We start from the raw sequence: 27,884 nt of genomic DNA on the forward strand, positions 1-27,884 counted from the left end.
TTTATTTAAAAATCCAGTCACACACATACTGGTTTTGTAAACAACATTTTAATTATTTCATATACTTGCACATTTCTTGTCTATATCTATTTCATTCTGTTCACAGGCTTTGGTACCTCTAGTACTCATAAGTAGAGAAACAGATCTGTACACTTTTCTGAGTTTAATGGTCTTGTTGCTTACTAAACAGACACAAAAGAAAAGCTTACTGTGACATACTTGCATTCTGACAATAGAATCATGATGATCACCAATCCAATTCCTATATATTTATTAAACATACAATCCTACATATAAATTGAATTTGCATAAGAATTTGTGAAAATCCAGGCACTAGTGGCTCATGACTGTAATCCTAGCTGCTCAGGAGGCTGAGATCTGAGGATCTTGGTTTAAAGTCAGCCTGAGTACAAAAGGCCATGAGACTCTTATCTACAATTAATCACCAGAAAACAGAAATTGGAGCTGGAGCTGTGGCTCATGTAGGGAGCATTAGCTTTGAGTTGAAAAGCTCAGGGACAGTGTGCAGGCCCAGAGTTTAAGCCCCACAACCAACCAAAAAAACAGAAAAAAGGAAAAAGAAAAACGAATTTGCAAAGGTTATTTACTGTTTTTGAATAGGAAGATATTCAAATGAATTGAAAAAGTGTTTATATTATTTTTAGATAAGACTATTCAGATTTATTTTGTCTTTGTCCTGTTTTTATTATAATCTCAGGGACTGTTTGATTATGTTTCCTTCTTGAAATGTGCTTATGGTAAACAAAGCTCTCTTCCAGATTCAGATAATTTATAAATGAGACCCAATTGTAAATGACTGTTAAGAATGCTGTGTGTGAATGAGTTTAAGAACCTAAATGAAAGTGTGGAGTGAATGAAGAATTCTATCAATGTCCTAAAGCTAATTTGATGCTTTAAATTTTCATGCATTAAATCATCATATTTTTAAGTTTTCAAATTTCATACATTACATCTTTACAATTTAAGAAAGTATGTTAAAGGCTCAGGCAATTTTCTGTATGTCTTCTATTTGTATGAAGGAAGAAATATTTCTGTATATTTTTCTCATATATAGTATTTTTAATGCACTTGAATTTATATGTCACCTTTTCAATTACAACTTTAAGAAAGAAGCTAGATTATATTTGTTCCTACTAACTAATTAACTTCATTTATATAAATGAACTTTATTATTAAAACATATAACTTTATTATTAAAACATAGGACTTTATTTTCTTGATTGATAAGAACTGCTTGTTGTTTTAAAGACAAGTTTAAATGTTTTATTTTAGTTACTACTTTAGTTAATACTTCATAATGTGGTAAGGACTTCTGTATTTGTATTATAGCAAAGGTTCACCTTTATCTTTTATTAAATTAAGCTATAGCTATATTTTCAAATGAAAATTTCAGTATTATTTAGAAATCTAGTAAGGACCCTTTATTTATCCACTTTTATCCACCCAAGGACTATTTTTGTGTTTCAGGTTGAATCTTTTTCCATATTCATGTGTATTTAAAATATATTTGGGTTATCATTAAGGCTAGCCTATTCAGTAGATTAATTAATGCATGTACAATGTTCATTTTAATTGCATTAATTTGCCTCCACAGAGAAAGAAGGCAAAATTTCCATCTGCCTGTGTCAATTTTCTTCTTTCCAAAGACACTTTTGCCCTGTAGGAGTGAAATGTACAAAGGTGTCAAGCTGTGTGAACTCATATCTACTCACTTTCACATAAAGTACTTTATCAACAAGTGGAAAGCTGGAACATGACCAGAACTATTGAGCTCAGAATCTTCCTTTCCAGTCTCCAGTGAAAAAGCAATAGTGCCAAGTCATAAAGCTTCAGAGATTTTCTTGTCCTCCACTGCTCCAGAATTCAGAGCTGCATTCTTAGGGATGACCTTCCCTGCATAGTCCCTTCAATGCATGAAATGAATTCCTTAGTACAGGCAAAGTAATGTCTCATGAAACCTTTTTGCTACAGTTTCCAAAGAATCAAGGCAAAAAGTGTGGGAAAGAAACTATGCTATGGGGGCAGGGAGTTTGGCCTAGTGGTAGAGTGCTTGCCTAGCATGCACAAAGACCCGGGTTCGATTCCTTGGTACCACATACTTAGAAAAATCTGGACGTGATGCTGAGGCTCAAGTGGTAGAGCTCTAGCCTTGAGAAAAATCCAAGGACAGTGCTCAGCTCCTGAGCTTAAGCCCAGGACTGGCAAAAAAAAAAAAAAAAAAAAAAAAAAAAAAAAAAAAAAAAAGAAAAGAAACTATGCTACATCAAACACAAAATATAACTGGTCCTGAAAAAAAATTCAGAAATGCATAAGCTTTCTGTAAAACAAACCAAGCATGATAGTTTTCTATTTAAAAGATGGTAGAGGCTAGTGGTAGAGTGCTTGCCTACCTAGCATGCATGAAGACCAAGGTTCGATTTCTCCGTACCACATACATAGGAGAAAAAAAAAAGCTGGAAGTGGTGCTGTGACTAAAGTGGTAATGCTCTAGCCTTGAGAAAGCCCGAGGGCAGTGCTCGGGGCCTGAGTTCAAGTCCCAGGACTGGCAAAAAAAAAAGATAGTAGAATGTATGGCTACACAATCTGCTTACAGCATCAGAACATCTTACTTTGTTGGGAGAATTACTCCACTTCTGATTACTTTCACTTTCTCTTCACACTTATTTCCAACTTTTTCCTGCATATACTGACCTCTTGTACTTACCATGGATGAAACAAAATCATAGCTCTGTCTTTCCTTAGACTTTCTCAGGGATTCAATTGTTCTATACAGTAGGTTGGTGCTTATCAAGGAAGTATATGGAATGAATCTTTAATTTATTTCAGCCACCTATAAGTTTTTGGACAGAACTCAAGTGACAGATCAATTTTTGATCCTAAAAGAACCCTCCCATTAGCAAATATTTCATTTAATATGTTTAGATACAAACACTTAATAGTCAGTTATAGATGGTTGTTTCAATGTATCTGTTTCTTGTAGTTAGTCAAATCTCTTTAAATTGCTGGCTAACTGTTGTAGAAAAGGTATAAAGGGAAAAAATGGGCTCAGGTGAGAAAGGGGAAAATAAAAATGATGAAAACAATTAACAGATACCCTTTAAATGCTAGAAATAAATAAAAGGAACAAAGTTATAGTAATCTCAGCTGAATCTTTGACCATATCCCAAATATATATTTCAAAGTTATTACAGGGTTCAAGGTAAGCTAAGATAATGGAGGCTTCCTGATCTATTGACATTATCACATCAACAAAAGATCAGATTTTGGCCTGAAAATAGCAGATTTCTTCCCAATGATTCCTATTACCCGGAAATTTGGGGCTTACTGGAATTGTTAATAAATTTAAAATATTCCAGCATTAAATTCCCTGCCAGTCCTTGATAACTACTTTACAGTTCACCATTAATTGGCCCCTTATCAGTGACTGCTTATTTTTTTATTATTTTTGTGTTTAAATACCAGTAAAGCTTTTTTGTAGTGACTTCTAGGGGGCACAGAGGCTTTCATTATTTGTGTTCTTTTTTTTTTTTTCAGGAAAGTGATTTTAGTTATTGTACTAACCAGCTAGCACCCAGGTAACAGGTCTACCAAACTCAAATTTATTCTTATTTTGTGTGTGTGGTGGCCCTAAGGCATGAACACAGGGTCTGAGTACCATTACTGAGGGCTTTTCTTTTTTTCATCACGAAACCTGGCATTCTACTAATTGAGCTGCTTGCTCATTTGCTGCTTTTTCCTTCCTTCCTTCCTTCCTTCCTTCCTTCCTTCCTTCCTTCCTTCCTTCCTTCCTTCCTTCCTTCCTTCCTTCCCTCCTCCTCCTCCTCCTCCTCCTCCTCCTCCTCCTCCTCCTCCTCCTCCTCCTCCTCCTCCTCCTCCTCCTCCTCCTTCTTCTTCTTCTCTCTCTCTCTCTCTCTCTCTCTCTCTCTCTCTCTCTCTCTCTCTCTCTCTCTCTCTCTCTCCCTCCCTCCCTCCCTCCCTCCCTCCCTCCCTCCCTCCCTCCCTCTCTCTCTTTCTCTTTCTTCCTTTCTTTTTTTTATCGGTCATGTGGCTTGATCTCTGGGCCTTGGTACTGTTCCTGAGCTCTTCAGCTCCAGGCTACTGCCCTACTCCTGGGTCTGAGCTTTGTCCCTGTGCTCTTCAGCTCAAGGCTAGAGCCCTTGAGCCACAGCCCCACTTCCCCTTTCCTAATGGTTAATTGGAGATAAGATTCTTTAGTTCTTTAGAGCCGAGATGGCTTTGAACCGCAATCCTCAGATCTCAGCTTCCTGAGTAGCTAGTATTACAGGCATGAGCCAGTGTGCCTGGCTCTGGCTTTCAATTTATTTTATTTTATTTTTTGTATTTTACTGGAGATCATATTGTCATGGATTTTTCCTGCCTGCGCTGGCTTTGAACCTTTTTCCTCCTTTCTCAGCATTCTGAGTAGCTAGGATTATGGACATGAGCCACTGATGCCCAGTTTAAACATTAAATTTTAAATTTAAGGTAAAATGACATTCTATTTTCCTTTTCTATAGTATTCTTTTGTTTTAATAATTTCAACATTTTAGTTATTATAGCTCATTCTGTTAGTTACTATTAAGGGAGATTCTGCAGCACGGTTTCTTCATTAATTTAATACCTAGACTAAGTTCCAAATTGCTCTCTCTCTATAAGGTATTTTATAAAAAAAGGTCTTACCTAATCACCTTTTCCATTTCTTTCTATTCATTTTCAAATGAAATCAATGATTTTTATAAAAATCGTTCAAGGCCAGATTTTCTGTTGTATAAGTAATCCATACATGCTATTATTTTAGTCTTGAATATTTGAGAATATCATGGAATAATATTCAGATTAACTCAAACAGAATAGTTTTGAAATACAATTTTAACAGGAAAAATATAATAATAAAATAGAGTTGCTCTATAGTTATGTATACCATTCATGGGCCTACTTTTTTGTTTTTATATTATGGTACTGATAACTAAGATAGAAACATTTGTATATTGCTATTTGCTGAACTCCCTGTTTTGGTTTCACTTATTATGTATATATGTGTGTATATACATTATATATATATATATATTATTATTATTTGCTAGTCCTGGGCTTGAGTTCAGGGCCTGAGCACTGTCCTTGGACTTTCTCAAGGCCAGAGCTCTACCATTTGAGCCTCAGCATCACTTCCGGCTTTTTTCTATGTTGTACTGAGGAATTGAACCTGGGTCTTCATGCATACTAGGCAAGCACTCTACCACTAGGCCAAACTCCTGGCCCTATAAATATATTTTTATTATCTTTAAGTAGTGGAATAAATGATTTACCATTAAACAAGCCAGTGAATAGGGTTCATTTATAAGACTTTTATTCTCACTACTAGCTTTTCCTTTTGTTCTCATATTCTTTCACATTCACTCATTCTCTTTCCTTTTCTTTTTCCTTCTCTCACTACCCCTCTTCTTCTGTCTCTAGTGTACCATAAAGCATACAACATTTTGTGACTATGTCTTTTCAATCTCTTCTGGTCTTCAAGATTTTCAGATTTTTCTTTTTGGTGACCCTGATTATTTTAAGGTATTGATAAGGTAAATTCCAAATTGCTGACACAATTTTCCATTGCCACTAATTACCTTTAAATACTTCCTGGCTAATTTCCTTATTTCCTTAAAACAAGAATATTCACTCTGAAAGGTAACTCCAATGTACTATGGAAATTAAAGTATCATTATATACAGTAGCTATACATTTACTATTATATATAGACCTTTTTCTGAAGCCGCCAGTTGTCCTAAATCAATAGATAAAATAGTTATTGAATAGATATATTCAATTCAATAGATAATTCTCTTGCATTCAATTTTAAGTCAGTTTAATTCAGATGATACAAAATTTATTATATCTGAAAATATAATGTTGCTTTTTCCTATTGTCAATAATAGAAACTTTGATCATTTGATGGAGAGGGTGTCTGCAAGATTTATCCATTTTTAGTTCATTATTTTACACTTTATAATTGTAGACATTTTGTGGTAACATACTCTGAAGCTAGGTCAATGTCATATTATGAAACTGCTCATTATATTATATTCAGTGGTACTACAGACTTAAATGTTTTGAATCTCCTCAAATTCAAGGACTTCAGATTTAAAATTGAAATGAAATCTTCAATTCAAATGTGAAGTGTTAGGATATAGAGTCTTTGGTAGGAGACTAAGTTACAAGGTTATGGTGCTCTTCAGGAGTGCATGAGTACCAATATAGAGAAATTCTGGGAAAGTTCCCTTACTCTTTCTATATGTAGGGATACATTAAGACAGCCAGTTATGAACCAGGAAGAAGGAACTCTACCACTTGAGCTATATCTTCAGCCCTCTTTGATTTTGTATGGTTCAGATAGAGTTTCACACTTTTTCCCAGTCTAAAATGGACTGCCTTTTACTACAGTCCGCCTACCTACATCTCTTATCTTTTTGAGAAGGTCCCCATCTTGTTCTAAAAATATTCCCTTTGTAGTCTTTGTAACACAGAAGTCCCTGGCTTTTGATGTTGCCTAATTGCAGTGTCATCTGGCTGACATTTTGTTTCTACACAGACAGTAGAATGCTTATATAACTTTATCTCCATCAGATTCTTGAGCTTTCTCTCTGCATCCCAAACTCCTGATTCAATGTGTATTAGTGCATATATCTTGAATTATGTAAGATATGATCATTTCTTTAACCTACTGCTATACTCATACTGTGCAACACTCAATCCTATGCGCTTTTCATAAATATTGGTTGATTGATGATCAAGCAGTAAAAGCTTACTACATTGTAAACCTCAGGAAGAACAGCAGGGTTACAAAAAGTCACCTCACCTTTTTAATTTTTAGTACCCTAAGAATCTGCAGGGCACATTATTTTGGATGAAGATATACAGACTATAAATTGCTTAATCATTATCAGGATAGCTGTAGTGAGAAAAAAATGTGTTTTCTTGTCAATGAGTGAACTAAAATAGCCAAATTTAGTTAATGATGAAATATAGTCCAGTCATATATTCTCTGTTTTTCTTTTTAGGATGCTTTTGAGGAAAACCTTTTTAATTTATTGAAGCATGTGTCTGCGGCGCCCGGCACCCCTGACCAGCAGGGAAGAACGGACACCACCCGAGGATCCTTCTCATATCCCGCTTTATTGAAGAGCAACTTGATTGAAGGGAGAGCTGAAGCAGAGGGGCCCGGGGCAGGGAAATGCAGCTGCTTATATACAATCAAGGAACACGGGGCTTTTGCCATTGGCTGCTCTGTTGCCAGGGCCATTTTAAAACTCGGGATTGGTCAGGCCTCTGACGTCATACGCGCAGACTCAGTGGAACGAGCAAAGGCTCCGCACTCACATACCAAAAAAGGAGAACTAAGAAGTTGTTTACAAGGAGCGAGGCAGGGAACAGGCGCCGTCTTGTAATGGCGGCCTCTCCGGCTCCCCACATCTCCCCCCTTTTGTTTTAACGCAGCAGGCCAACATACCTGTTGTGAAGAGAGTAGAGGTGCTGTCCTCCAAAGTAAAACTTGAGGTCCTACTCTAGAGGGGTGACCCAGGCGATCAACTCTGGATCCCTCCCCTTCAGGTCCTCTTTTCCCTTTGTGGAGATGGGCTAGGGGCGCAGACCCATATGCTGACGCACATGCTCTCCCTGACCTGTTAGGGTCAGGAGTGGTACTTTGTCCATCATTTCACAACTCTTGGCTGCCTATACTCCTATTCCTCGTGCAATAGACTAAGGTCTCGAGGGTGCAAAGGCAGTACAGGGCAGTTTTAGTTGGCCTTTAAAGCTGCAAGCCAAATTTTGGGGGAGTGTCCCTGCTCCAAGGCAGTGAGTGCATGAACAAGCATTGCTCTCTCTCTCTTATTGCGAGACCTCATTCGGCAGAGCAACCAAAGGCTAAAGACACAAAACCCAAAACAAACTGCAACAAACATTCACAGGAACTGGAACAAATGTAGGCAACGGCTCCAGCATTGACTCAATTTACACTCTATGGCAGAACAATTTAAAATACTATCATTACTTGAAGCTTTAAAGAGTAAAAACATAAACAGGAAGGTCCGCCTCTGGAACAAGTGCAAAAAACCCCACAACCCTTCCCTTGCCAGAACTATACATTAATCAGAGCGACCCAATTTTTGAGAAACCAGCCTAACACAGAAGGACAGATTTTTTGACAGGGTAAGGCATAGGGAACCTTGCAGTCCTAGGGAAGTTGCAAGGAAGAATTGGTGGCACAAAGGGGAAAACGGAAGAAGCATTAGTCACAGGCATTGGTAATGGAAAGGTCTTCATCACTGCCCACATCATCTTTTCCTTGTTGCTTTTTCCCTTCTGTCTCTTCATCCAAAGTCGTGGCAGCAGAAAAATTATTAACAGGGTTATTCCCAAGATTTTGTTTCGCATCATCCTCTTTAGGCGTTTGATTTTCCTCCAATATCCTTACGAGGCGCTGCGGCACCCAGTGGGGGAATTCCTGTCCCTGTGGAAAAACACAAACAGCTCCCCTGGATCTCTGAATTACAGGATCCGGTCCATACCATTTATTATCGATAACATTTTTCCACATTACTTTTTGTGTGGGTGGTATTGCCATTTTGCCAGCATGCCGATCAGCAGCTGATTGTCCATTGTCATCCACTGTTACATAATTTAAGGTAAACAGTGCAATGGCCAGCCTTTCTCTGGGGGAGGCATCTCGGCCTATTCCCTCCTTTTGTCTAAATAAAAGTTGTTTAAGTGTTCTATTGGCGCGTTCCACAATTCCCTGACCCTGGGGATTGTAAGGGAGGCCAGTAGAATGAACTACCTGCATTTGAGTGCAAAAGGAGCGAAATCCGGCAGAGGCATAAGCAGGGCCATTATCTGTTTTCAATTTTAATGGTTTTCCCCATGCTGCCCAGGCTTCCAAGCAATGAACTTTAACATGGGACACCCTTTCCCCTGTAAGGGCCGTGGCATGCAATATGCCAGAGAAAGTGTCCACTGAAACATGAACATATTTTGTCCGGCCAAACTCAGGCACATGAGTAACATCCATTTGCCATAAGGCATTAGAGCAAAGGCCTCTAGGATTAACTCCAATTATGAAAGAGGGGTGATATACTACACAGGATTGACAAGCTTTAACAATTTCTCTAGCCTATTGGCGTGAAATGGAAAACTTATAACGAAGGGTTTTTGCAGAAACATGATAAAGTTGATGAAAATCTCGTGCTAATTGAACAGAATTATGGGAAAGGCCCACCAGGGCTCTGGCAGTCAAATCCACTAAGGCATTGGCCTCTGACATGGGACCAGGCAAGCCAGTATGTGCCCGAATATGACCAATGAAAAAAGGATTTTTCCTTTGTAAAATTAAACTCTGAAGTTGGGATAATATATTTGAAACTGTACTGCTACCTTTTATGGAGGCGGCGACTTCCAGGGATGCCACTGCATTAACTACATATTGTGAATCAGAATATAGGTTAAAAGGCTCAGGAAATTTCCCGAATACTTCTAAAACTGTTAGACATTCAACTACTTGTGGAGTTTCTGGTTGAAAATTTAAAGTTACTGGCTCTTTTTCTTGAACTACATAGGCACCTCGGCCTGTTTTTGACCCATCTGTAAATATAATTAGGGCATTACTCAGAGGCAGTTTTTCCGTAACTTTGGGGAAATACACCCAATCTTCACGCACAAAATTCAGCAGTGGATGTTTGGGATAATGATTGTCAATTATATTTGGAAAGGAGCACACCAAAACTGCCCACCAGTCAACAGAGGCAGCCAATATTTGTACTTGTTGCCGGGTATAAGGAATAATTAATTTGTCAGGAAATTTTGCAAAGTGAGTCAAACACGCCTTGCAACCTGTAAGAGCTAACAAAGCAACTAATTCTGGAAAATACTGAATAGTTTTTAAGCCGTAAGAATTTCCGTGCAACCATAACAATGGGCCTTCTTGCCATAATACTCCTGTAGGATAATTCTTTGTTTTAAATATACACAGTAAGATTGGCGCTGATGGATTTACACGCAAGAGTTGTGCATTTTCCATGGCCTGTTCAAGACGCTGAATGGAACTCTTAGCCTGAACAGTCAATTTTCTATGTGAGGTAACATCCGGGTCTCCCTCCAATAAGGAAAAGAGGGGCAACAATTCAGAGCGAGGGATATTAAGAAAATTTCGGATCCAATTTACGTCCCCCATTAATTTTTGAAAATCATGAAGGGTATGCAAATGATTTGTTCTCAAGACGACCTTTTGGGGTGTCACAGCTATGGGAGAAATTATGGAACCTAAAAACTGAACCTTTTCTGAAAATTGCACCTTTTCTGGTGCCAAGTTTAAGCCTGCCTTTGCAAGGAGCTTAGATAATTTACTAAATACTTGAAAAAGGATATTCTGCTCAGGGGCAGCTATTAGAATATCATCCATATAGTGAAGAATTCTAACAATGGGAAATTGCTGTCTCACAGGGAAAAGAACTGTGTCAACATATAGTTGGCATATTGTAGGGCTATTAGCCATTCCTTGTGGAAGAACCCTCCACTGAAATCGCACATCAGGTTGTTCATGATTAACAGAAGGCAGGGTAAAAGCAAAACGTTCTCTATCCCTGGGATGCAAAGGAATAGAAAAGAAACAGTCATTAATATCAATAGATATAATGGGCCACTTTTGGGGCAAAGCAGAAAGCAGTGGGAGGCCGAGTTGGACTGACCCTAATATTTGCATTTGAGCATTAATGGCTCTGAGATCATGTAATAATCTCCACTTGCCTGAGGCCTTTTTAATAACAAAAATAGGGGTATTCCATGGAGAAACAGAAGGCTCCACATGTCCCAACCTTAGTTGTTCCTGTACCAATTGAGTTATAGCCTCCAGTTTTTCTTGGGACAGGGGCCACTGAGGCACCCACACCGCTTTATTTGTTAACCAGGGTATGGGTGTTGGACTGGCGGAGGCTAAATTTTCAGTGACCCCCAAGAAAAACCCAAGCCTTGCTTGTCTTCATTGGCAACTGGCTCCACAGGGGCATGCCGGCCCTGTAAATATCTTCCTAACCCACCAGTAGGGAGAAAGCCCTGATTTTTCATTATAGTTTGTGCCGTTGAAGAATAATCAGTAGTTAGAATTAAACCCATTTGCTGTTGGATATCCCGGCCCCACAAATTAACTGGGACCTGGAGGACAAACGGCTGAAATTTTCCTTTTTGACCTTCCTCTGTGGACCAGGTCAACTGTTTTGCGCTGACCCGAGGAGTATCTGCATAACCTAAACCTTGCAGGGTTTGTGAAGAAAATTGTAGGGGCCATGTCTTTGGCCATTGAGTTATTTGGATGATACTCCGGTCCGCTCCCGTGTCCACCAGACCATTAAAGGTCCTTCCTTCAATTGTTAATGTTAACATGGGACGGTTATTTAAGGCCATGGACAAGCAGACAAGGTCTGCTCCTGAGGTACTTAAACTTCTTTCCTTTTCTTGCACCGGGGAAACTTGATGATGGGAAGGCACTAAAATTAATTGAGCAACTTGATCTCCAGGAGCCACTGAAATGACCCCTCGAGAGACTGAACAGAGGACTTGGATGGCTCCCCTGTAATTAGGGTCAACAACTCCAGGGAACACTACAAGGCCTTTCATAGTATTGGAAGCGCGTCCCAACACTATTCCCACCATATTTTCAGGGAGGGGGCCCATTAGGTCAATAGTTATGAGTTGAGCCCCCATGTCCTCAGTTATGACCACTCCTGCGGTGGCACGGAGGTCCAGCCCTGCAGATCCTGCGGTTGCTCTGCGGGAACAAATGGCTGTTGGAGATGAGGTGAGGGCCTCTGATAAGTTTTCTGGCACCGAATCCCCTGATTTTGCGGGCCCTGGGGCAATGGGCCCCTCTGCCCGTTTTTTGGCTCCAAGGCCTGAGGTTGTGGGATAGGCTGTCCATTCACATCTTTAACGGATCTGCACTCATTTGCCCAATGTTTTCCCTTTTTACATCGTGGACAAAGTCCTGGTTCGCGAGGGGGCCTCTGCTTTGAATATTTTAAATTGGGACACTGTCTTTTGAAATGTCCTGGCTGTTGACAATTGAAGCATAATCCTGAATTAATTCTAGTGGTCTCAGCTACCGCAGCAACAATTTTATCCAAGCTCACAGGGGCTCCCACCTCCTGACAGGCCCTAATCCAATCTTGTAAGGGCTTGTCTTTTATAGGAATAATAGCCTTTTGGCATTCAGGGAGGCTTTGTTCAAAAATAATTTGTTGAAATTAAGAGCATGTGATCCTCTGGGTCCCCAAACAATTTATCTGCAGTTTCTAAGACTCGCCCAACAAAATCTGTAAAAGGCTCGGTAGATTTTTGAACAACTTTGGTAAGGTTACCACGGCGTTCCCCTCGACTGGCAAGAGACTTCCAAGCCGTGTAAAAAATATTATTAATTTGTTGATAGACCTCATTAGGGTACCCAGTCTGGTCCGCTGCATAAGGGCCTTTTCCTAATAACATTTCAGCTGACCAGTGAGGACGGCCCGCCAGTGCATTCTCCCTATGTCGGGCAGCGGCCAAATCTGCTGCAGAAGCACAATAATCAAGGTACTGGCCATGCGTCAGGCAAGAACTTCCAACCTCATACCAGTCCGTTGGAGTCATGCTGGTAGTCTGCAATCGACGAACCAAAGCAATGGTGTAATTTGCAGAATGGCCATAATTTTGTACAGCGGCCATGAGATCCTTTAAAGCTTTATAAGAAACTGGCTCAAAAACTCTCTGTCCCGTAATGGGATTTTCAAAAACAGGAAAAGCAGAGGCCAACCGAGACCAGGTGCGGGCCTTAATAAAGGAACTTCCCTTTTTTGGGACGTAGGGGGGTGGGGCAGAGGGGGCAGGGCGAATAACATCCTGGCCACTCCCCGCGCCTAGTCCTCCCCAGGGGCCATATCTGTCTGCCTCATACCTGGCAGCTTGCTCCTCTAATTCTTCCTCTTCATTTGAACTTAGTTCCTCCGGGGGCCCTTCTCCCTCATTTTCTGTGCTTTGATCTGACTCTCCTGCATCCTGATCATGTAAAGTCAGGGCAGAGAACTGGTTATCATCCTGAAATTCCTTCAAGGACGGGTAGAGGGAGCTCCTTGGTCCCTCCTGTTTTTTCTTTTCTCCTCTCTCCTCCTCCTGCACTGTACTTTGTGAGGGCTGCAGTCCCTCAATTCTTTTCTTTTGTTTTCTCTTATATTTTACTCCACTCTTGGTGGTCTCTCCTTCCCTGTACGATGACTCCGAGAGACTATCCTGGTGCTTAATTAATACCTTCCTCCCTTCTTTAATGATATCAGTATTTCTGCCCTCCTCCAAACAAGCGCGCACCATTCTTCACATGGGCAACGTGGCGCCGGAGACCTCTCCATTTTCTTGAGCTCTATCCAGGTCCAGGCCTAATTTATCCCAACAGACCAGTGAGAGATCTCCAGACACCGCAAACCACGGGGCGTGTGTCTCAATGTCTGTTAACACTTTATGTATTGTGCCGCGGGAAATTTTCAGCCCACGCTGTTTAAGAAGGGCCTGTAAGGGGGCACAGAAGTCCCTTGTACGGCACGCACTTCCTGAAGAGTTACCCATACTGATGTTACTCTTAGAGGGCTAACCCAAGCGGGTGAAACAAAGTGAAAGACCGAGTTACCTACCCCGGGCTTACTTTCACCTAGACCGAGAAGCTCTCTAGGCTCGCGGTCTATCACACCCGAGTGCGCAAAAGCAAACAATAAGAAACACAAACCACAGAGGAAGAACAATAATAAGCACCCTGACAGGAATCTCCCAGAACAACATACCCAGAAGGAGTCCTCTTCACGTGTCAAGTTCTGGATCCTCTTCGGCCCCTCCGCAGGTCCCGGGTCTCGGCACTAGTTGCGGCGCCCGGCACCCCTGACCAGCAGGGAAGAACGGACACCACCCGAGGATCCTTCTCGTATCACGCTTTATTGAAGAGCAACTTGATTGAAGGGAGAGCTGAAGCAGAGGGGCCCGGGGCAGGGAAATGCAGCTGCTTATATACAATCAAGGAACACGGGGCTTTTGCCATTGGCTGCTCTGTTGCCAGGGCCATTTTAAAACTCGAGATTGGTCAGGACTCTGATGTCATACGCGCAGACTCAGTGGAACGAGCAAAGGCTCCGCACTCACATACCAAAAAAGGAGAACTAAGAAGTTGTTTACAAGGAGCGAGGCAGGGAACAGGCACTGTCTTGTAATGGCGGCCGCTCCGGCTCCCCACATGTGTCTAAGTTTAGATACCAGTGCTTATCTTCCTCTTGTCTATTCTTTGGAACTTACCTACTTATCATCTGTATTTTGTCTTGTCTTTGGCTCAAAGTTGGCTGGAATTTAGAAAGTATCAAAAATTAGCTTCAGGCAAGAGAAAGAGCTAGAAGAAATAAGTAGTAAAAGAGAAAAATAGTAGAGAAAATGTTAAAGAAAAAAAAAGGCTAAAGAAAAGTTCCTGAGGTTAGATATGTTATGGAATTCTTGCAAGGGAGAAGTAAGTTAGAGACCTTGAACTTTAAAGGTGGCCTGATGTTACCATGTAACACATAAAGTCACTGACTTTTCATTATTGCTTCTGTAATATATTTTTAGAAAGCAGCAATGCTTCTTATAGGTCATACTATTCTTTTTATTTTGTAAATGACAATATATAAATATATATACATACATATAGAAACATATATACTGAAACCAGTAGACATTTCTTTTTATATTCATTAGCTTTGAACATAACCATGAACATCAGTTTTTACATATTAAAGAGGCAACAAATAATTCTCATTATATCATGAAAAGACACAGAGATGGTTTGTGCAGAACTGACACAGGGAAAAGTGAATTAGTGTCAAATACATGATAAGTAGTTGAAAAATGCTTCTTCTAGATAAATACCACAAACCTATGCTACTCAGCATTCTTAGTGTAGTTTACAAAACAAAATTAGACAGAGCTCTGGTCATGTGAGATTCTCATTCATAAATTGGGAATATATTTGATAGTATCTTCTTTTCCTCTTAATGATTCTTTAAATGAATAATTTAGGTGAATAGTAAAAATGGAGGGCAGGGAGTTTGGGCTACTGGTAAAGTGCTTGCCTAGCATTCATGAAGCCTGGGGTTTGATTCCTTGGTATCACCTACATGGAAAAAGCCGGAAGTGGTGCTGTGGTTCAGGTAGCAGGGTGATAGCCTTGAGCAATATAAAATGTCCAAGGACAGTGCCCAGGCCCTGAGTTCAAGACCCAGGACTGGCAAAAATAAAAAGAAAATGTAGAATCCTGAATCTCAACCAATGCATCATGAACTTTTATGGATGGAATCTTACCAGAACTGATAATAGGAAACTCATATGACCAGTATGCTCAGGGACTGTTAGTTTTTTTCATCTATTTTTTATTGTAATTAATATAAGGGTTACATTATATTCACCAGATAGAAGGTGCATTACTTCACAAACATTGATAGCCTTTCTCATGTCTTGGTCCCCATTTCCCTCCCCCCACCTCTGCCCCTCATCTTGTTTTCCTGGGACTGTTAGTTTTTAATCTATATTTTCTCTAAGCTCCAGTTCCATCTTTACATTGTCATTCTGTGTATGTGGACATATTTTAGAAACCCAACTGTCCATCTTCATCTTGGCCTTTTTCTAATGAGATTCTTATATATGAGATGTTCAATAAACTTTTCTGATCTGTTTCTAGCCCTCCATCCTCCCTCTAGCTCTCCTTTCCTCCTTCCCTCCAAACTCACTATCTAAATCATTTCCTTAAACTTTTGTCCTCATTACTTGGAGCTTCCCAGCAATTTCAGCCCCAGAGTATCTGACTTTGCATTGTTGGGGATTATGTTCTAAATTTGGTCAAGAACCTCCTCCAAATCCTTATTTTGAAATCTTTCACCTCAAGCTTATTGTGTTAGGAAGTGATAGGATTTGGTTACATGCTTATAGCTCTAATGAAGTAAGCTCTTAAAAGAAGCTTCAGAGTTCCCTTAACCCTTTCACCACTTGATCCTGATGGTAAATGCCCTGAGAGGTAAATGCCCATAAAACTGATAGTTTGTGATATTTTTGGTTATAGCAGTCTAAATGTCTTAGATATTTGGATTAGTATGAATTAAACCTGAAGCCATGTAGTTTGTGCCACTTAAGACACATCCTCAGTCCTTTCACTTTTTAGTTTGTACTATACATAGGGTATTGTGCTTATCCAGGTTAGTATCAGACCATTATCCTTCCACTTCTTCCTTCCTAGTTGCTGGAATTACAAGCAGGTATAACCCTATATATCCATTTCACTCATCCCAAGCAAATTTCTTTGTTTGAGGTGGCTGAAATAGAGTCAAAATCGTTTTCAAGATTTAGAACAAGAATTACATCTTAGTGGGAGATTTGTTTTGTTTTTGACTCTACTCTTGCTTCTTGAGTCAACAGGCAACACATACTAAACTGAACCTTACCTCTGCTTGCGTGCTATTGACTCACTATTCAAAGCATGCTATATGAAAAACATTAAGTTTCTAATTAATTTCTCTCTGGACTATGAAATCTTTGAGTGGAAGAATTTTATCTTTATTTTTTCAACTATTTGAAAATTCTCTGTCATGGAGAATGCAATCTGTAAATACCTGTTGAACAAAGAGACAAATAATAAACAAAGAATAACTCATAAAAATTTTTATTCACTCTTAATTCATGCTTAATAATTAAGCTCAGAAACATTTAGAAATTATTAATATCTCACCATAACTATAATTACCCAGTCTTATTCTAATTTGGGGCACATTCTGAGAATGGAGTAGTCTACCTCTCAGGGGATGTGATTAAAAGTAAAGAATGTCTCTTAAGGATTCTATGAAAAAATCTAGGCTATTCCCACATCTCATCCACATGAACTTTGGAATGAGAAGTTGAATGTTTCTGAGAAGATTCCTCGGTGTATCCAGAAGGTATAGGGAAAACATCCTGGTTTTCTTCTGCCTTACTTAGTGTGTCTCTTCCTTGTAGAACATCCAGTCACAAGCGACAATTTGCAGTTAATTATCTCTTCTTGTCACTAATATGAAGAGACAAACTCTGTCAGTAAAAACTGGCTCAGGGGAAATATTCAAAAAGTAAAAAAAAGAGTCATAACTTTTTGACATAAGAATCCAAGCAAGGTGCTTTTGTTGATTACTTTTTGATGAATAAAATTGCTAATTTTTGTAGTCATTGTCCTTTGTCTGTGATGTACAGAGGTGTAAATAAGGTAATGAGTACTTTTCTTTTAGGGCAGTGTAACTCGCTCCCTCATTTTCTACTGTTCTCCATGCATTATACCACCACTGTAAAGACCATTTCCAACATAGTGCCTAGAGAATATCACTGTTGCAAATGGTTCAAACTTTGTCCCATCATTTCTATGATTCTCCTTCTTGTCCCCAAATCAGAAAGCTTATATATAAGACAACATGTATAAAGTAAAAAACAGGGGATAAACCAATGGGAAACAAAAAGAAAAAAGAAATATCTACAAGAAATACAACAAAAATGCCCTCTTGTTTCCATTTCTTGAAGTTAATTTTGATAAGCATAATTTTATATGATCACATTCACATAGCTATTGAGCTACTGTGATCTCCTGCTTGATATCCCAGAAATAGTTTAGTTATTACAAATGTGGAAAATCATGCAGCCTATGTTTCTTTGGGTTTGGTTTGCTTTGCTCAATATAATTTTTTCTAAGTCTTTCCATTTCCTTATGAGTGGGGCAATGTAGTTCTTTCCATTGTGTATATAGACCATATTTTCTTGTTTCATTCACCAGCTGAAGGACACCTGGATTGATTTAATATCTTTGCTATGGTAAATAATGCTGCAGTGAACATGACTGTGTTGGTAATCTTCCAAAGTAAACATCATTTTCATTATGACAGTATTCTGGACACCTGGGTTAATTCCATATCTATGATACCATAGCTATGGTAAATAATGCTGCAATGAACATGATTATGTTGGTAGTGTTCTAGAAGTAAACATAGTTTTCAATATGATAGTACTCTGTTATAAGTTAGACTTTGTTTTCCCAGTTGTGGGGCTTGAATTTGGTTCCTGGGCACTGTCCCTGAACTCTTTCAGCTCAAGACTACCGCCCTACCCGTGAACCACAGAGCCATTTCCAGTGTTGTAGTTGTTAACTGGAGATAAGAGTCTCTTGGTCTTCAGTGTTGGGAATGGCTTTGAAACTCAATCCTCAGATCTCAGCTTCCTGAGTAGCTAGGATTGTAAGCGTGACCTACTGTGCCCAGAATACTTCAGAATTTTGCATAGCTAATATCTTTTGATCAAGATCAAAAAGTTTACACTGGTCACAAAAGATGATGTTACAGAGTATCTCAGAGTAGCACATAGAATACAATTGCGAAGTCTATTCTATAGAAAACTGATTCATTAGAAAAGTATGTTTCATTATCTGAATATGTTTCAATAGGAAAGTAGAGATAACATCTTTCTTCTTTACTATGTATTAGAATACAACAATCACATATTATATGGCTTTTGTTTCTATATCCCGGGGGTCCTTTCATTTAGCATCACCCTATATGGTCTTATGTATCTAGGTTTTGCCTTACTGTAAACCTGTGCTAGGAGAGCCCAAGGTTTCTACTGATTATGACAAATGAGAGAAACCATTGAGCCTATGTTCCTTTGAGTATGGCTTACTTCACTTAATATGATTTTTTCTAAGTCTTTCCATTTCCTTACAAATGGGGCGGTGTTGTTCTTTCTGACAGCAGCATAAAATTCCATTGTGTACAAATGCCACATCTTGATGATCCACTCATCAACTGAGGGGCATGTGGGTTGGTTCCATATCTTTGCTATGGTAAATAGTGCTGCAATGAACCTCGTTGTGCTAGTGGATTTAGTATGTCCTTGTTTCTGGATGATTGGGTAAATGCAAAATAGTGGAATTGCTGGGTAATAGGGGAGCTCTATATTTAGTCTTTTGAGGAATTGCCATACTGCTTTCCATAGTGGGTGAACGAGTTTGCACTCCCAACAAGAGTGTAGTAGTGAGCCCTCCTGGCCACAATCCCACCAGCACCTGTTTTTATTAGATTTTTTGATCCTGGCAATTCTAACTGGAGTGAGGTGGAATCTTAGCATTGTTTTGATTTGCATTTTTTTATGACCAGAGATGTTGAGCATTTCTTCATGTGTCTATAGGCCATTTTTGTTTCTTCTTCAGAGAAGACTCTAAGTCTTTGTCCCATCTTTTAATGGCATGGTTGTTTATTTGGAGATTAGTTTTGGAGTGATTCAATTTTTTGAACTGTTGATATATTTTAGATAGGAGGCCTTTGTGTGATGTATGGTTAGTGAAGATCTTCTCCCACTTTGTAGGCTTTCTTGTTAGTTTGATATCTATGTCTTTTACCATACAGAAGCTCTGCAATTTAGTGTGGTCCCACTTATCCAGACTTTCTCTGATTTGTTGTGTTTCTGGGTCCATAATTAAGAAAGTTTCGATCTGTGCCAAGGAGACCTAGTGTACCAGGAGATACACATGGAAAAACTTCTTGCAAAGTTTTCTGTGTATTTGCATTTACCTCCAGGTCTTTGATCCATTTGGAGTTAATCCTGGTGCAGGAGGACAAGGAAGGATTCAACTTTAGTTTTCTGCAGGTGCTTAATCAGTTCTGCCTGCACCACTTGTTGAAGAGGCTGTCTTTCTTCCATACACTTTTATTTTGCTCCCTTATTGAAGATTAGGTGGCCATAGGTCTGTGGTTTAATATCTGGGTCCTCAGTTCTATTACATTGGTCTTGAGAACTGTTCTTGTGCCAGTACCAAGCTGTTTTGGTCACTATAGCTCTGTAATAGAGTCTAAAGTTTGGTATTGAAATTCTTCCTGCGCTGTTCTTTCTGCTAAGAATTGTTTCTGTTATATGGGGTCTTTTATTATTCCATATGAAATTTTGAATTGCCTCTTCTATTTCTTTAAAAAATGACATTGGGATATTAATGGATATTGCATTGAATTTGTAGGTAGTCCTTGGCAAGACTGCCATCTTCATGATGTTAATTCTTCCAATCCAGGAGCATGGGAGGTTTTTCCATTTCCTCAGTTCTGCTTTAATTTCCTTTTCCAGGGTTTTTAAGTTTTCATCAAAAAGGTCCTTTACATTCTTAGTTAATTCCTAGGTACTTTATTTTCTTTGACGCTACTGCAAAAGGAGTTGCTTTCCTGATTGTTGCCTTGTTCCTCTCATTGTTGGCATAAAGGGAGGCAGTTGATTTTTGAGGGTTAATTTTATACCCTGCTACCTTTGAATCAGCACAAGCAGCTTGGGAGTAGAGTCTATAGGGTTCTTTAAATACAGAACCAAGTCATATGCAAAGATAGGAAGTTTCACTTCCTCTTTTCCCATTTGGATCCCCTTTATACTTGCTTCTTGCCTTATTACTCTGGGTACAAATACGAATGCTATGTTAAAGAGGAGTGGACAGAGTGGGCATCCTTGTCTCATTTCTGATTTTAGAGGAAATGACTTTAGCTTTTCACCATTAAGTATAATGCTAGCTGTGGGTTTGTCATACAAAGCCTTTATTATACTGAGGAATGATCCATGGATTCCTAGTTTCTCCAAAGCTTTTATGTTGGGGCCTGGTCGCCCTCTGTGGGGCCTGTTCCCCATTCCAGCTTAGCCACCATTAAAGGGCTTCGGCTAGCCATACCTTCCATACCTCACATACCTGGCATACCCCTCATATCTCTCTTGAGGTATTTCCGTGTATTTGACTGAACTGAACTCCCCTAGCTCATGTCCTCAGCCCGCGTGTACATCCTCATCCTGCGTGTGCTTTCCTGCACCAGTCACGCCCAGTATTTCAAAACCTGAAAGTTTGCCCGGACCCTTGGTGATAGCACCTTGGCCTTTTTCTATTGGTTCCTTTTCCCTTTCCTACTTCCCCTTTTCCCCACAATATATAACTAAGTACTCAATGCAATAAGCTTGAGATCTGCTGCACTTTCACAGCTGACATAGCTCCTGGCTCCATGTTGTTTTTTCCCTAGTAATTGGGGGAGGGCTGGGTTATCAATACTTGCCATCTCGCTCTGCTCTTTGGGACTACAGGCTGGCCCTTGGTATCCCTCTAGTACCAGTGTTGCTGGAGAGCAACACTTTTAGCATAAAGGATGTTGGATCTTGTCAAGTGCTTTTTCTGCCTCTGTTAAGACAATCATGTGATTCTTGTCCTTGCTTGTGTTGATGTGTTGAATTATATTAACTGACATGTGTATGTTAAACCAGCTTTGCATCCCTGTGATGAATCCTGTTTGATCACAGTGTATAATTTTTTTGATGAGTTACTGAAGACCATTGGCCAGTATTTGGTGAGAAGTTTTGCATCAATATTCATCAAAGAAATGGGTCTATAGTTCTCTTTCTGTGATGAATTCCTGTCTGGTTTTGGGATGAGGGTTATAGTGGCTTCGTAGAATGAGTTTGGCAAAGGGCATTAGTTTTCAATTTTGTTGAAGAGCTTGAAGAGTATTGGTATGAGCTCTGCTTTGAACACCTTATAGAATTCAGCTGTGAGTCCATCTGGCCCTGGGTTTTCTTAGATGGAAGGTCTCTTAATGCCATTTCTATTTCAGGGTTTGAAATAGATCTGTTCAGTTGGATTAGGTCTTCTTGGTTCAGTGTGGGTATGTTAATATTGGCTAGAAATTCATCCATTTCTTCTAGATTCTCAAATTTGTTGGCATAAAGGTTTGAAAAGTATTCATTCATGATGCTCCGGATCTTGGTAATTTCTGTCGTGATATTACCATTCTCATCTGTGATTTTGTTTATTTGGGTGTGCTCCCTTTTTGGGGGGGGTAAGATTTGCTAAGGGTCTGTCAATTTTGTTAATTTTTTCCAAGAACCAACTCCTTGTTTTATTGATTCTTTCTATAGTTTTTTTTGACTCCAATTCATTTAATTCTGCTTTGATTTTAATTATTTGCTTCCTTCTGTTGGAATTTGTGTTGATTTGTTGCTCTCTTTCCAAGAGCTTAAGGTGTGACATTAAATTGTTGGTTTTGATTTTTCCAATTTGTTAATGTAAGCACTGAGAGCTATAAATTTTCCTTTGAGTACTGACTTTGCTATGTCCCAAAGGAGCTGGTATTTTGTGTGCTCCTTTTTGTTAAATTTCATAAACTGTTGAATTTCTATTCTGATCTCCTTGATGACCTATTGGTGATTCAACAATGTGTTGTTCAATCTCCATGAGTTACAGGGTTCTCATAGGAGGAGATGGGTGTTCAGTTCCAATTTGATGCCCTTGTGGTCTTAGGGAATGCAGGGAATAATTTCAGTGTTTCTGTGTTTGCACAGGTTTGTTTTATGCCCTAAAATGTGGTCTATTTTGAAAAATGTTCCATGTACTGCTGAAAAAAATTATACTGTGATGTTGCTGAATGGAGTAATCTTCAGATGTCTGTTAGATCTAGTTTGTCTATACATTTGTTCAGTTCTGAGCTTTCTCTGTTGAGTTTTTGCCTGGTTGATCCGTCCATAGGTGAGAGTCGTGTGTTAAAGTCACCAACAATCATTGTGTTTTAATCTATGTGTGGTTTTAGTGAAAGTAAAGTTTGCTTGATGATGTTTGGTACTCCGGGATTAGGTGTGTAGATATTTAGGATGATTATGTCTTCCTGGAGGAGAGATCCCTTTATTAGTATGTAATAACCTTCTTTGTCTTTTCTCACTAATTTTAGTTTGAAGTCTATTTTATCTAATGTGAGGATGGAAAGTCCAACCTGTTTATGGGGGCTGTTAGCTTTATTCCAACCTCTCACTTTCAAAAGATGTATTTACAGACAAATCTAACACCACCACCCATCACCTTTTTATGACCAAAAAAAACCAAAACCCACAAGCCAATCTCTATTGTATTTAAGTCACTCTTGACCTACAGTATAATTGAACACCTAGATATACAGTATTGCTCAACAACCATCTACTTTAAATCCATGAGTGATAAAAGTTGCAGGATAAACAGAGGACCAGAGATAGAAAAATAGTATGAAAGAAAAGAGGGGAGGTAGTAAAAGAGTAATGTAGGAGTATAAGATTAATACAGTAATGAAGGAAAGGGATAGCATAACGGTAACTGACCTAAGGTGATAGAAAGGTCAAATAGTTGAGTACAAAATTTAGAAAAAATAAGATAAAACTTATATAATATAAGAAGGTAATAAGAAGAATAGATAAAGAAAAGAGGAAAGTACATATAGGAGAGAGCTCAGAAAAACTCACACTGAACTGCCACCATCTTCTGCTGAACCCTCTGGTACAAAGTCGTGGGGGAAGTGGGAGGGAGTGGGAGAAAAACATAGGAAGGGCTAAGAATGTTCAAGAAGGAAAGTACTCACTACTTTATGAAACTAACTCCTCTATACATCACTACAACAAAATTAAAAAAAAATGAGTTCATGCCCTCAAAAGTATTAAATTTATGAAAGAGTAGACAACAAATTGACATTTTTCTTACAATAACAACTAAATAAGGAATTTTAAGTTAACAAATTTGTCTCTATCATAAATTCAAGGGAGGTGATTTGAAAAATCAAAAGACAAGCTACCATTATATTGAGAATTATAATGTTAAAAGGATTATGTTGATCATGATTTACTGTATTCAAAAAGTGCTTTGTTAAATGGAAACTCCTTTGCACAATGAATTAAATAATAAAAGGAAGAAAAAGAAGAAAAATTGGAAAGTAAAATCAAGTTTCCTACAACTATGACACAAATACAACGTCTATTAAATGATTATAATTATAGTTTTATTTTTATTCATATTACAAGGGGGATTTTAATGGTCTTATGTCCACACAAAACTTGGCAAACAAAAGTAAGCTCAGAAAATTTTGTAGGCATTCACTTCTGACCTTGTGCTACACATTTCAAAATTTCACTCCAGCAAGTAAGCTGTTAAAGTTTGTCTAGGAAAGAATCTAATCAATTACAAATGCTTCATGTGGTGTAATTAATAGCACTACCTGTTTCAACTCTGATACAACTAGTGCCTTTCTTCTTTCTCCCAATTTTAGTAAATTTTCAGCAGCAGAAGAGACAACATCTGGTGAAGGTGAAGATGACAGTTGTCACGCAGGCCAGCAGCAAGCCAGTCACATCCAGAGAGTAGTACTGGAACCAGTTGAGGTCAAGGGCAGCTGGACGAAGGTGTTTGGCTCCTTTGTGGTGCATGACAAACTCATTCCAGAAGGCAGCTCGGCCCAGAGGCTTCACTGGCTGATCATGGTGTATCCTTGATAACCTCATTGCATTCTCTTTATAGGAAGGGTTGTTAATGACAGTGGTCAAGGCATTGAGAAAATCTTTTTTTTTCATATATTTTTATTGTAATTAATAAAAGGGTTACATTATATTCACCAGTAAGAAGGTGCATTAATTCACATATATTTCTCATGTCTTGGTCCCCATTTCCCTCCCCCCACCCCACCCCTCATCTTGTTTTCCCCCCTTCCCTATGCAATTTCAAATAACCATATATCCAATATATCAGATAACAAGGTGAAATACTGTAACAATATGAGATAACCAAGGGACAGCAAAAGAGATGAGAGATAACATAGTACATTAAGGACAACAATCACTCATTATATGGGTTTTGTTTCTATATCCTGGAGGTCCTTTCATTTAGTGTCATACTATATGGCCTTATGTATCTAGGTTTTGTTCTATTGTAAATCTCTGCTAAGAGAGCCCAAGGTTTCTACTGATTATGATCTTTACTTGACAATGTGGTAAAGTCCAATCTAACAGCTGCTTGACCTGCACCTGAACAATGTTATCAGGCTGATCCCCAAACAAAGGAATGCCCACCATCGGGACCCCATGGTAGATGGCCTCGTAGACACCATTGGTTTCACCATGTGTGATGATGGCCTTGGTTTTTGGATGACCAAGGAGGTCATTCTTGGGGATCCACTTGTACAGTGAGTGTTGGATCCTAAGGTATCTGATGTGTTGCCCTCGTATCTCCACAAAATTTTTGTGGAATCTGTGCCAGAGCTGCTGCAATTGTATTGGCTCTTTCTTCTGTCAAGTTACTGACCATTGACCCTAGAGAAAACACCACAACACCCTAGGCTCCAGAGCTCTGGACAAACTTTTCCATTTCCTCAGGCCGAGGTTTGGCAGGTTTGCAGTGCAGTCCTCCCACAAATTCAGGGGGAGAGGGTAGTCGAGATCCCAAGACATTCTAATGAGCCATATATCAGCTTTGGCCATGAGCTCAAGCATTGTAGTGGGCCTTCCTCCAGAGGTTTTGTTCAAAATTCTGATGCTGGCTCAGTCCTCATCTTTTGTTCCTCGACGAGCCTCCAAATATTAGGGTCCAGTCCCCCTATATTAGGGTCCATGATCAAATGAACAAGTCCGACACAAAAGAAGAAGTTAGAGTTTTATTCCGTGCTTAGCATGGAGAATCATACTGACCACCATCGAGAATCATACTGACCGATCAGGGCTATCTCTAAGACGTGAGCAAGAAAGCCCAGTTCCAAATTTTTATACTCTTTAACTTTATCTACCGACCAAAGTTTTGGCTATGAAAATCCCTGTTCATTAATCTGATTAAAATTCTACTTTATCTGTAATGTATAACAAAAATGGTCTTTGGTTTATTATTCTTTTCTTATAGATTAATGACTAGGTCTTGTGATTTTTTCTACTTTACTGAGTTAGATTGTAAATACACTTTTCATGGGCATTGATAGATACTTTATGTTCTATTACTTTAAATGTTAACTTTTTAGCATAAAACAAATCTAGATTTTTGTTCTAAATGGGGATTAATTTTGTTTTCATCTATTTGTTAAAAAGATAATTTTTTTTCCTTTTTACACCACCCTCTTTAATACTAAAGCATCTTAAAAATCAAATCAAGAGTACTTCAATTAACTGATAAGTTCTGGGAACAACTAGTACCTTATGCTTCCATGATTCTTGAGATAAAATTGAAGCTCAATCGGGCCAAAATGAGACTGATTTATAGAAATATGATCACTGGTCAGTTGGAGCTGAATTTTGTTTGAACAATCAAATAATCTTTCAGAATTACAAAATACTAATTTTAATAATTATTTTCCTGATTAATTTGGTATCGCATAGACATATGAAAACTTTTATGTATCTAGAACTACCACTCCTGAATTTGTTAATATTTCTGATGGCAATATTTACTTATTCCTAAGACAATAATCTTCAACAGAGAATTCTGTTTATTTTAAGCGAACTCTATTGTTATAGGATGCTGGCAGTTCATGCTTGTACTCCTAGATACTCAAGAGATTTATAGCTGAGGATTATGGTTCAATGCCAGTCTGATCAAGAGAGCCTATGAGATCCTTTGCTCTGATTAACCTCCAGAAAACTACAAATGGAGCTTTAGCTCTAGTGGTGGTGCACTAACCTTGAGCAGAAAGGCTCAGGGACAATGCCTAGGCCCTGAGTTTAAGCCTCATGACCAACAACAACAAAGTGTTGTTGTTGGGGGCTGGGAATGTGACTCAGTGGTAGAGTGCTTGCCTAGCATGCATGAAGCTCTTGGTTAGATTTCTCAGTACCATATAAACAGAATAATCCAGAAGTAGCTCTGTGGCTCAAGTGGTAGACTGCTAGCCTTGAGCAAAAGAAGCTCAGGGGCAATATCCAGACCCTGAGTTCAATTCCCAAGACTGGCAAAAAAAAGTGTGGTTGGTAAATTGAATCACACATATCAATTCATCATCAATTTTTTTATTGAATAAATTATTTACATTTAAAAAGTAGAAATTCCACTACTTGGCATTTACCCTATCATCCAGAAACAAGGACATACTAAAGCCATAAGTACTGGAGAACAGGCAAAATGCCTTTATGAATTTGGATTTGGGGGAATTGTTTAAGACTTGAATACCACATAATTCAGATCTACTCCTAAGTCAAATCTCTGTCTTTTTATCATTTTCACATTGATTGGGTTTTGCCAGCCTTTCATCTTATGCACTGAAATTTGAATTAAAATGATCAGATACTTTTATATTTAGTTATCTGTTAGTGTTCTCTTTCTTGATGTGTGTGACATAGAAAAGTTGCAAGGGGCAACTTGCCATGCAATAGAGATGGTCCCTGAGGTAGCTCACAGATGTTCTGAAATTCTGAATATAAGGAAAGGGTTGGGTTGCCAGATAATATCAGAGAGTCCAAGTTTATGACAGAGACAATATGCAAAAGAATGAGTAGTTAAGATAGGAAATCAAATTTAATCTACACTGCAAGTAGTAAGGACAATAGATGGTGCCATAAAACGAACAGTTATGATCATCACAGATTTATCAAGAATGCAAGTGCCAACTCATCTGCTTTCTCTTGGCATTTGAGTAAAACACATTATCTGTGTCTCCATAACTCATAAAAGTTTGACTAAGGTTTCTGATTGATTTTTCTGAATTCCTGATAGAAATGGCAGAATGTTTTGAACTCCTGTGGACATGACTGGAAAATACAAAAGACTATAAATAAACTAAGAATGCCTTTAAAAAAAAAGTACATCCAGTAGAAGTGTAGCAGTTACCAATTATTTTATCTAAATGATGTATTAACCAATTAACTTCCCCCATTGCAGTTGGATTTGATCAGAGCTTACCTGTAGAGAATGTGAGTAAAGAAACATGTCATGAACGAATGCACTGAAAATGGCTCCAAGGAAGGGTAGAGGGATAAAGAAAGGAATCAAATTATTAGAGTTTTAAATCAGAATGAAAATA

The 27,884-nt window shown here is 38.8% G+C and overlaps 1 pseudogene; it reads right to left on the reverse strand.

Moving 5' to 3' along the window:
* Positions 1 to 24,168: 24,168 nt before the first annotated feature.
* On the reverse strand, positions 24,169 to 25,365 carry LOC150063450 (UDP-glucuronosyltransferase 2B31 pseudogene; annotated as a pseudogene).
* Positions 25,366 to 27,884: the final 2,519 nt, after the last annotated feature.

The sequence above is a fragment of the Megascapheus bottae genome, chromosome 5 (assembly GCF_031878675.1).
Source record: "Megascapheus bottae isolate mThoBot1 chromosome 5, mThoBot2.hap1, whole genome shotgun sequence".
NCBI lineage: Eukaryota > Metazoa > Chordata > Mammalia > Rodentia > Geomyidae > Megascapheus > Megascapheus bottae.